Raw genomic sequence first — 8,617 nt, 5'->3', positions numbered from 1 at the left:
AAATACAGCTGGCACATAGACTTAGTTCTTGGTTAAAAACTGATTACTTTGCCCTGGCCGGTTTGGCTCAGCGGTTGGAGCGTCAGCCTGCAGACCAGAGAGTCCTGGGTTCAGTTCCTGCGAGGGGCACGTACCAAAAAAATAAAAACTAATTACTTCGCTATTTCTTAAGATGATCTGTAAGCTATGGTGATAATAATAACTTATCAAGCCTTTATAGCAAGAGTAGTAAATCCAGCCTATCGCTGTGAGTAAAGTGTTACAGGAGCACAGCCCCAGCTATTTATTTATTGTCTGTGGCAGGTCTCCGGCTACAAGGGCAGAGTTGAATAGCTGCACCAGAAAAAGTATGGCACAGAAAGCCTTAACTACTTGCTAGCAGGCCCTTTGCAGAAAAAGTCTGCCAATCCCTGCTTAGCGAGGTGCCGAGCGTCGGCCTCGTTGTCAGGGCCCCATCCTTCCCGTTGTCCTATGCGTACTATCTGACTCCTAGGGGAAGAGACTGAAAAACAACTGTCACACTAATGCTGACTCGGCGGGGAAACAGCTCCATTGGGACATAGTTATTATCAAATTTACATCCTTGAAAATTTTACAAAGAGGATGATCTCTCAAAATCTTTTTAAATATTCTGGTACCTTTTTAAAACCATAAATGGCCCTGGCCAGTTTGTCTCAGCGGTTAGAGCGTCGGCCTGCGGTCCGGAGAGACCCGGGTTCGGTTCCCGCTAAGGGCACGTACTTCGGTTGCAGTTTGTCCCCGGCCCTGGTTGGTCGTGCGGGTGGCAGCCACTCGATGTGTCCCTTTCACATCGATGTTTCCCCCTCTCTCTCTCTCCCTTCCTCTCTCTCCCTCCCACTCTATCTGTACAAAAAATGGAAAAAATATCCTCGGGTGAGGATAAAAAAATAAATAAATAAATAAAATAAAACCATAAATGGAGTCTGAGAGTGAGGAGGAGGACTCCCAGTCTCTCCTGCCTCCGCACATCCTGAAACAGGAAACTATCCCAAACAGTCTGGCGTCATTGGTTCCAAACTATGATTCACAAACTACCTGCATCAGGAGCACTTGGGGAGCTTACAGAGGAGAAGGTTCCTGAATTTAAATGGAACAGTAATTCAGACCCCCTGAGTTGGAATCTTTGATGGCATCTCCAGTCCCGATGAGCTCCCTAGAAGATTCTTGGGCATATTAAATTTAGGAGCCATTCGTTTGAGGTCTCTCCAAAAAAAGCTGCTGTCAGAACTTAAGCCATGACCTTTTCCACACTTTGGGGCCCAATTCCTCCTTAGGTTCAGCCCTGGTTCCTCTTGCTACATTTAATGATGTTGGCTGGTTACCACCCTCCTCCAAAATCTCTCCCCGCGATGGTCCCCTTGCTGACTGGTCCCTTACTAACCTTTCACTTTAATGCTCCTTCTCCAGATGAGAGCTGCTTGATTTTCCTACCTAAAGCAAAATATGTCACATTTGTTCTTTACAGAAAAATGAGGATTTTAAAAATAAAACTCTTGGGCCATAATATGTGACACAACTTCAAATAATGAACATTTGAAACGCTTCACCCAGACAGAAGCCAGCATGTGTGTTGTAATGAGGATGACAAAGGTGGATTCCTTCTGAGAGCTGGTCTTGCGTCCTTTTTTTTTTTTTATTTTTTATTTTTTATCCTCACCCGAGGACATTTTTTTCTATTTTTTGTTCAGATAGAGTGTGGGAGGGAGAGAGAGAGAGAAACATCGACGTGAAAGGGACACATCGAGTGGCTGCCACCCACACGACCCAACCAGGGCCGGGGACAAACTGCAACCGAGGCACGCGCTCTTAGCGGGAACCGAACCCGGGTCTCTCAGGACCACAGGCCGATGCTCCAACCGCTGAGCCAAACCGGCCAGGGCTGGTCTTGCGTCCTTAAAGCTGCCCGTGCCAACCTGTACCACCCCCAGCCCAGTGCAGAAGTTCGGGCTGTTTCCCAGGAGGCAGATGTTTATACAGAACATAACTCGCTTTCTTGTCCAGTCTGCCTCAGGAGAAGATCACAGATCCATGAGGCTTTAGTATAAAGGCTCCCGGCCCTGGCTGATGTGGCTCAGTTGGTTGAGCATCATCCTATGCACCAAAAGGTCTCAGGTTCTATTCCCCATCTAGGTTTCCATCTCTATCCCCAGTAGGGAGCATATAGGAGGCAGCTGGCTAATGTTTCTCTCTCTCTCCCTCCCTCTCTCTAAAAATCAATAAAAATATTTTTTAAAAGGCTCCCAAGCCCAGCCAGTGCGGCTCAGTGGATTGAGCACTGTCCCATGGACTGAGAGGTCCCAGTTCGATTCCTGGTCAGGGCACATGCCCAGGCTGTGGGCTCCATCCCCAGTAGGGAGCGTGCAGGAGACAGCTGATCAATGTTTCTCTCTCACATCAATGTTTCTATCTCTCTCTCTTCCTCTCTCTCTCAAAAAATCAATAAAAAAATATATATATATATACATATATATATATATATATATATATTTTAAGAAAAAGGGCTCCTGAGATTAGATTCTACTTAGTCCAAGTCAGATGTCAAAATGAGACTGAACATGCCAGGGTTTCACTAAGGAAAATACTTGTAGGCAGGAAAACGGAGGGCGGGTGGGCAGGCAAAGGCTGGAAGAGTCATCGGGCAGCAATGCCTGCCTGACCCCGCGTGCAGGAGACCGGGAGCAGGCGCTGGGCAGACGCATCCAGACCAGGCCGTGCAGCTGAGGAGGCAGCAGCAGAGCCCCTGAGGAGTCCTCATGCCCTCAGACGTGCTGGCTGTCCCATGAACGACGTGCTTCCGTCTGTCTGCCGTGTCCGTCGCCGCGGGGAGCAGCTCGGAGAGGGGACCACAGCACCAGCACAGCAGTGCACTCCGGGCGGCAGCTCGAGCCGTGGTCAAGCCGCACCCCGCGGTCAGAGCTCCTTGAAGCACATGCGCGGGGCTCCCACAGTTGCATAGTATCAGTTTGTATTTTTTTAATTCATGGATTTATAGCTTTTAAATTCATTTACCTTGTGAATCATCCATTGTGGCTGTCATTCACAGCAAGACCCTCTCTCAGCAAACAGAAGCTAAGAGCGTCATGGTGGCATCTGCGTGTGTCCTGTGTTCTCATGTCTGCTTTCGCAGATACGGGACAACGCAAATGAGACCTGGTGATCCACCGAGCAGATGTGAAGGGAAGAAGGAAGGGAGGGAGGAAGGGAGGGAGGGAGGGAGGGAGACCCTTAAAGGTGACCTTGAAAACTATTTTGTGCCCTCCCTTTTTTTCTTTTCTCTCTTCCCCTTTCTGTCACATCATTCTTTTTTTTTTTTATCCTCACTCAAGGACATTTTTGCATTTATCTTTAGATAGAGCAAAAGGGAGAGACGGAGGAAGAGAGAGAGAAACATCGATGTGAGAGAGACACATCAACTGGTTGCCACCCACACGACCCCAACCAGGGCCGGGGACAAACTGTTACTGAGGTACGTGCCCTTAGTGGGAACCGAACCCAGGACTCTCCAGGCCACAGGCCGACGCTCTAACCACAGAGCCAAACCGGCCAGGGCTGTCACCTCATTCTTATATGTCCCTATTCATTTCCTTCACTTGCTAAAAGACAACGCTTGGCTACAGATTTCTAGTTTTCCCCAATGACCTTGATTCCAAATATTCTGCAACTTGGTCTCTGTCAATAAACCCAAAATCGTCAAGGCAGATATCCACAAAAACATCGAATAAAGAAAAGTCTGCTGAGGATGTGGAAACAAACTAGCAACATCTCCTGGGGACCTAGCCTGTCCCAGGACTATGCTAAACGCTTGTCACCCATCCGGCGACGCATTCTCACTACAGGCTCTACGCCCAGCTTCATTTTCGAGAGAAGGAACCTGAGACAGAGCGACAATTTGTGTGCCTAAAGTCAGGGCTGGGAATTAGCCGGCACTCAACTTCAACCCAGGCCTCTGACTCGCCAGCGTCCCTCATGTCCCACAAAGAGCCACAGGGCGACCCGCTGCTGAGACAGACGGCTGCATCTGGCTCACGCTGCGGTACAGTGGTGGCCTGGGAAGTGGCTTTTTATTTCTTGCACCTGTGGTAGGAGGTCATTCTGAAGGAGGATTCTCCGACCCACAGTGTTAGCTCCTGGTGGGGGTGAGGGAAAAGGATACTATTTCTTCCTACCTTTTTCTGGCTGGACTAATCATCAAATTAACACGAGACTGATTGACAGAAGAAAATGTCTAAATTTCTTACCTCGGTACATGGGGGTCCCATAAGGATGAGACCCCAGGACAGATCGGGCTGTGAGGCTTCCAAGCCATCCTGAGCTAGGGAGAAGGGGCGGTGGGGGTTGCGGTTTGGACTACAAACGGCAGGAAAGCCGTTCACGTGGAAATAGAAGAGCAAACAACATCTGCTGGGCCGTCTTTGGCAGCAGGACACACAGAGGACTTCGATCGAGGGGCCTGGCACACACTGGTTCATATCAAACCAGTTACCTGCGGTGACCTCTCTCTTCCCAGAACAGGGCCTCTAGCTGAATTCCTTTGAAGCAGTTGGGGGGGGGGGAAGTCAAAGGTTTTTTTTTCTGGGTCTTTTCTTTCTTAAAAATAACCAGCTTAAAATAATCAATATTCTAAAGAGGGGCATTTTGGGGTAGCAAACTCTGCTCCCCTCATTCACAGAAAATATTGGCTCAATTAATTTTTTTTTCCATTGAAAAGGATATGAGGTGATGAATGAATTCGTTTACCCATCGGAAACCCACCCACTGCCAAGTACAGTATTTATGCAACAACTACTGCAGAGCAAATGTGCTGTTAGAAGCTGTGAGAAAATGAGACAAGTCAGGAAAATGCCCAACTTTGGGGAAACATAGTCTTACGCAGACAGATGAACAGATAGGAAGTGAATCGACTCTAGAATGTAGTCCCCGCTTGTAAAGACAAGAGAGTGGCACGCTCCCCAGGGAGCCAAGGTCATGGATGCCTCCTCGGACCATCTCTGGCCATCACCCTCCTGCTCCCGTCTCTGGGGCTCCCCTCCTCCCCCCTCTGCCTGCTGGAGTTCTGTCCGGCCACAGTGGCTTGCCTCCCAGTCCAGCTGCACTCTGCCAGCCACCGCACGGGCTCCGGTCACGTCACCACACCTCTGAGCTCCAGATGTACGTCTACTGAAGCACGTGTTCGTCAAGGCGGCCCGACTGCTTCACCAGAATTTACAGCCCCGGCAACAACGGGACTGACATTGTGCACCAGGTCCGAGTGAACGGGTGGGGACATACTAGACAAGGTCCAACCAGTGACCTGAGCATCTCTCTTCTCACACTCACCGGAGACCAGCTACAGATCCTTCAACAGCAGCACGTCCCCTGGGCGCCCAGACCTGTTTTCTGCTGTGCTAGAGCGGACACGGATGGGGCGGGGCTTCCACTCGTGAAAAGGGGGAGCGTGGCCCGGTGGGTCGCAATTGTGAGGGCAGGGGTCGGTGGCCTGGCCTCCATCAGGTGCTGCCTGGAGCCCACCTGTTACGACAGGAGCGGCGACCTTGGGGACCTGTAGAGATTCACCGTAAGTGGGGTTACAGCCACTTTGTTGTGTCTGTTTAGAAAGGGGCTTGACCGGTGCAAACAGAGACTGACTTTCTTCCCGGGCCGTCGGCTCTGGGGACAGGGCAGAGCTGTCCGCTGGACAGGAGGCCAGGATGGGCCGCTGACATGATGGGAGAGAGAAGCAGGGCACAGCCTGAGCGTAAGGGGAGGGCATCAGCCGCCTCGCGAACTCCCCAGAGCCAAGGGGAAGGAAGCTGGCCGCGAAGGGACAGACAGGACGGAGCGGCTGGGAAGTGCCAGGGGAGCCGGGGCGAGGGGAGCAGAAGCAGAGCCAGAGGGCAGGGCAGGACCAGAGGGCAGCACTGGGACAGGGTGGAACAGCGTGGGAATCAGCCTCCGCCTGCAGGGCTGAGCCGCCTGTTCCGCCTCTGTTCCCAGCCCTGCCCCATCTGAGTGGAACAACAGGGCTCCGTGTAGAAGGTTCTCTCCTCCAGGTCCTGCTCTCCAGGCTCCGGGTCCACGCCCAGAACAATCAGAAGTCAAGAACGGCAGGCTGGGAGCCTGGCTTGTCCCCTGAGCAGAAGAAAGAAACATTCTCACATCTCAGCAGGGCTGCAGTCTGGATTGGAGACGGGGTTGACATGAGGAAGGAGGAGAGGGGATGCTAAAGCCCACCGGTGATTGGAGTGGGGTCCAGGGGGTCACATGGACCCTGCTGGAGGCCCCTGAAGCCCTGTGAGCCCCACGGCTCAGCCTGGGAAATGTTGGCATTAGATCTCCCCAACCTCCGATTTTCCTTCCTCTCCGGAAGACAGAACATGTCCCCAAAGTGTGCCGCGGAGAAAGTTGTCAGGAACACTGAACGGGAGCAACGCATCCGTGTCCTGGCCGCAGGGCCCTGCGGGGCTAGAGAGAGAGCATTTCTCCATGTCAGGGGGTGGGACTTGGAACTGGAAGAAAGTAATTGTTTTCCAATCCAGCGAGCAAAGCTCCAGAGAGGCCAAGGTTGTATAGGTCAGCTTGGCTCACACAGAGAAGAACTGTGTGTCTCAAAATGTGTCCAACTACTGAATGTAGCCAGTGATGTGTAGAGACCTCCCAAAGGGGACAGGTGAAAGAGACAGCTGTTCCCACTATTCAAACTGCCTGTGTTCCGACAAGACAGCAGACACCAGACACGCGTGCCGCCGGAACTTTCCTCCCATGTCCATTGAAGATATTGCTAATCAAGCGTGATACCCCTCCCGGGATGAGCCTCAGAATCCTTCTTAACACAGTACTCCAGAGAAGCACTACTAACCCAGCGGAGTGGGCGCTGAAACCGTCCAATCAGAGGGGTAATTAGCAGGATTATTTGATTAAAGTAACCCCAGTCAAAGCAAAGAGTGAACCCAGACAAAGAGTGGCCCTTATATAGGTCACAGGCCTTACAGAATTATAAACACACAAAAATCATTGAGGTCAGAATTAAGAGAAGTGAGTTCCAGATCCAGCTGTGTCCAACTAGCTGTGAGACGTGGGCAGGTCAAACATCTCTGCGCAGAGCACTGTGGGGACACACAACGAAGAAGGATCCGCCCTTCCCAGCTTTAAGCTTGCTTCTTGCTTGTCAATGTATCTAATCTGGATTAGATGATTGACAGCTGTCCTGACAAGGGCTAATGTACACCTCAACTGTTTCTAAGTTTTTAATACATTGTTGACCGGCAATTTGACGTAGACGTTATCTCATGTCACCTGCTATTTTTTCGTAACTGGGTATGAAAGTGAAACAATCTAAATAAACTTCAGTTCACGCTATACATAATGAATTTAAATGAAACTTTGTACATATCTGCTACGTATTATATTCTATACGTATTATATATTTGAGTAATTTTTCTGGTGTGGTATACTGTATAGCAATCACCTTTTGAAACACACACTTTACACTTTCTGGTTGGATTTTTTTATACCAGTGACTGTTTTTCCTAAAACGTGGTCTTTTAGCTGCGCCGGAAGCCCACAAGGTGGGGCCGGGTGAGGAGCTCTGTTAGAAGGACCAGGAGAGGTGTTAGGTCCTGAGCCGCACTCATGTGCACCAGCGGATATCCGTTCCCTGGCTACTTCAAGAATTTTCGAACTTCGGCCCTCAGGGCGAAGAGTCACAAATACAATAATCCTATATTGCCCCGAGTTTCAGAAATCGAAACAGCTGATGCAGTGCGAACCCCAGTTGACTGTGCGCGTCAACACCTAACGGAGGACGGAGCTCGCGGAGGCAGCTGCGAATGGAGGGAGAGCCTGCACAACACTTTCAGCAAGTCCGGATGTTCTATTTTTTTTAACCTGCTATTCAAAATGGAGCAAGGAGTCTATGTTTTTTAAAACTGACCTTCGATCTTTTATCAGGAGCCAGTTCCTACCATGGACTCTTACTGTAAGGCTGTAATTAAGTATCAACTGTCTTTCAAGGAAAGAAATTGGAGATGTTACACACGTTTGGATGGCAGTTTTCAAACAAACCTTAAAACATCACATGTCGGTGGCCGCCATCAACAAATCATCACACAACAAGTGCCGGCGAGGGTGCGGAGAAAAGGGGACTCTGGTGCACTGCGGGTGGGAATGCAGCCTGGTGCAGCCACTATGGAAACCAATATGGCATTCCTCAAAAAATTAAAAATTCAACTTCCATGTGATCCAGTAGTTCCACTTGTAGGAATATATCCTAAGAAGCCTGCAACACCAGTCAAAAAGAATATATGCACCTCCGTGTTCACAGCAGTGCTATTTACAACAGCTAAGATCTGGAAACAACTCAAGTGTCCATCAGTAGACGAGTGGATAAAAAAAGCTGTGGTACATTTACACAATGGAATACTATGCAGCTGTAAGAAAGATCTCACACCCTTTGAGACAGCATGGAGGGACCTGGAGAACATTATGCTATGTGAAATAAGTCAGTCAGAGAAAGATAAGTATCACATGATCTACTTATTTGTGGAATATAATGAACAAAATAAACTGACAAACAAAATAGATCCAGAGACATGGAAGCATGGCACAGACTGACAGATTT

This window comes from Molossus molossus, unplaced genomic scaffold, assembly GCF_014108415.1.
Source record: "Molossus molossus isolate mMolMol1 unplaced genomic scaffold, mMolMol1.p scaffold_m16_p_20, whole genome shotgun sequence".
Classification (NCBI taxonomy): domain Eukaryota; kingdom Metazoa; phylum Chordata; class Mammalia; order Chiroptera; family Molossidae; genus Molossus; species Molossus molossus.
This window is presented reverse-complemented; position numbering follows the sequence as displayed.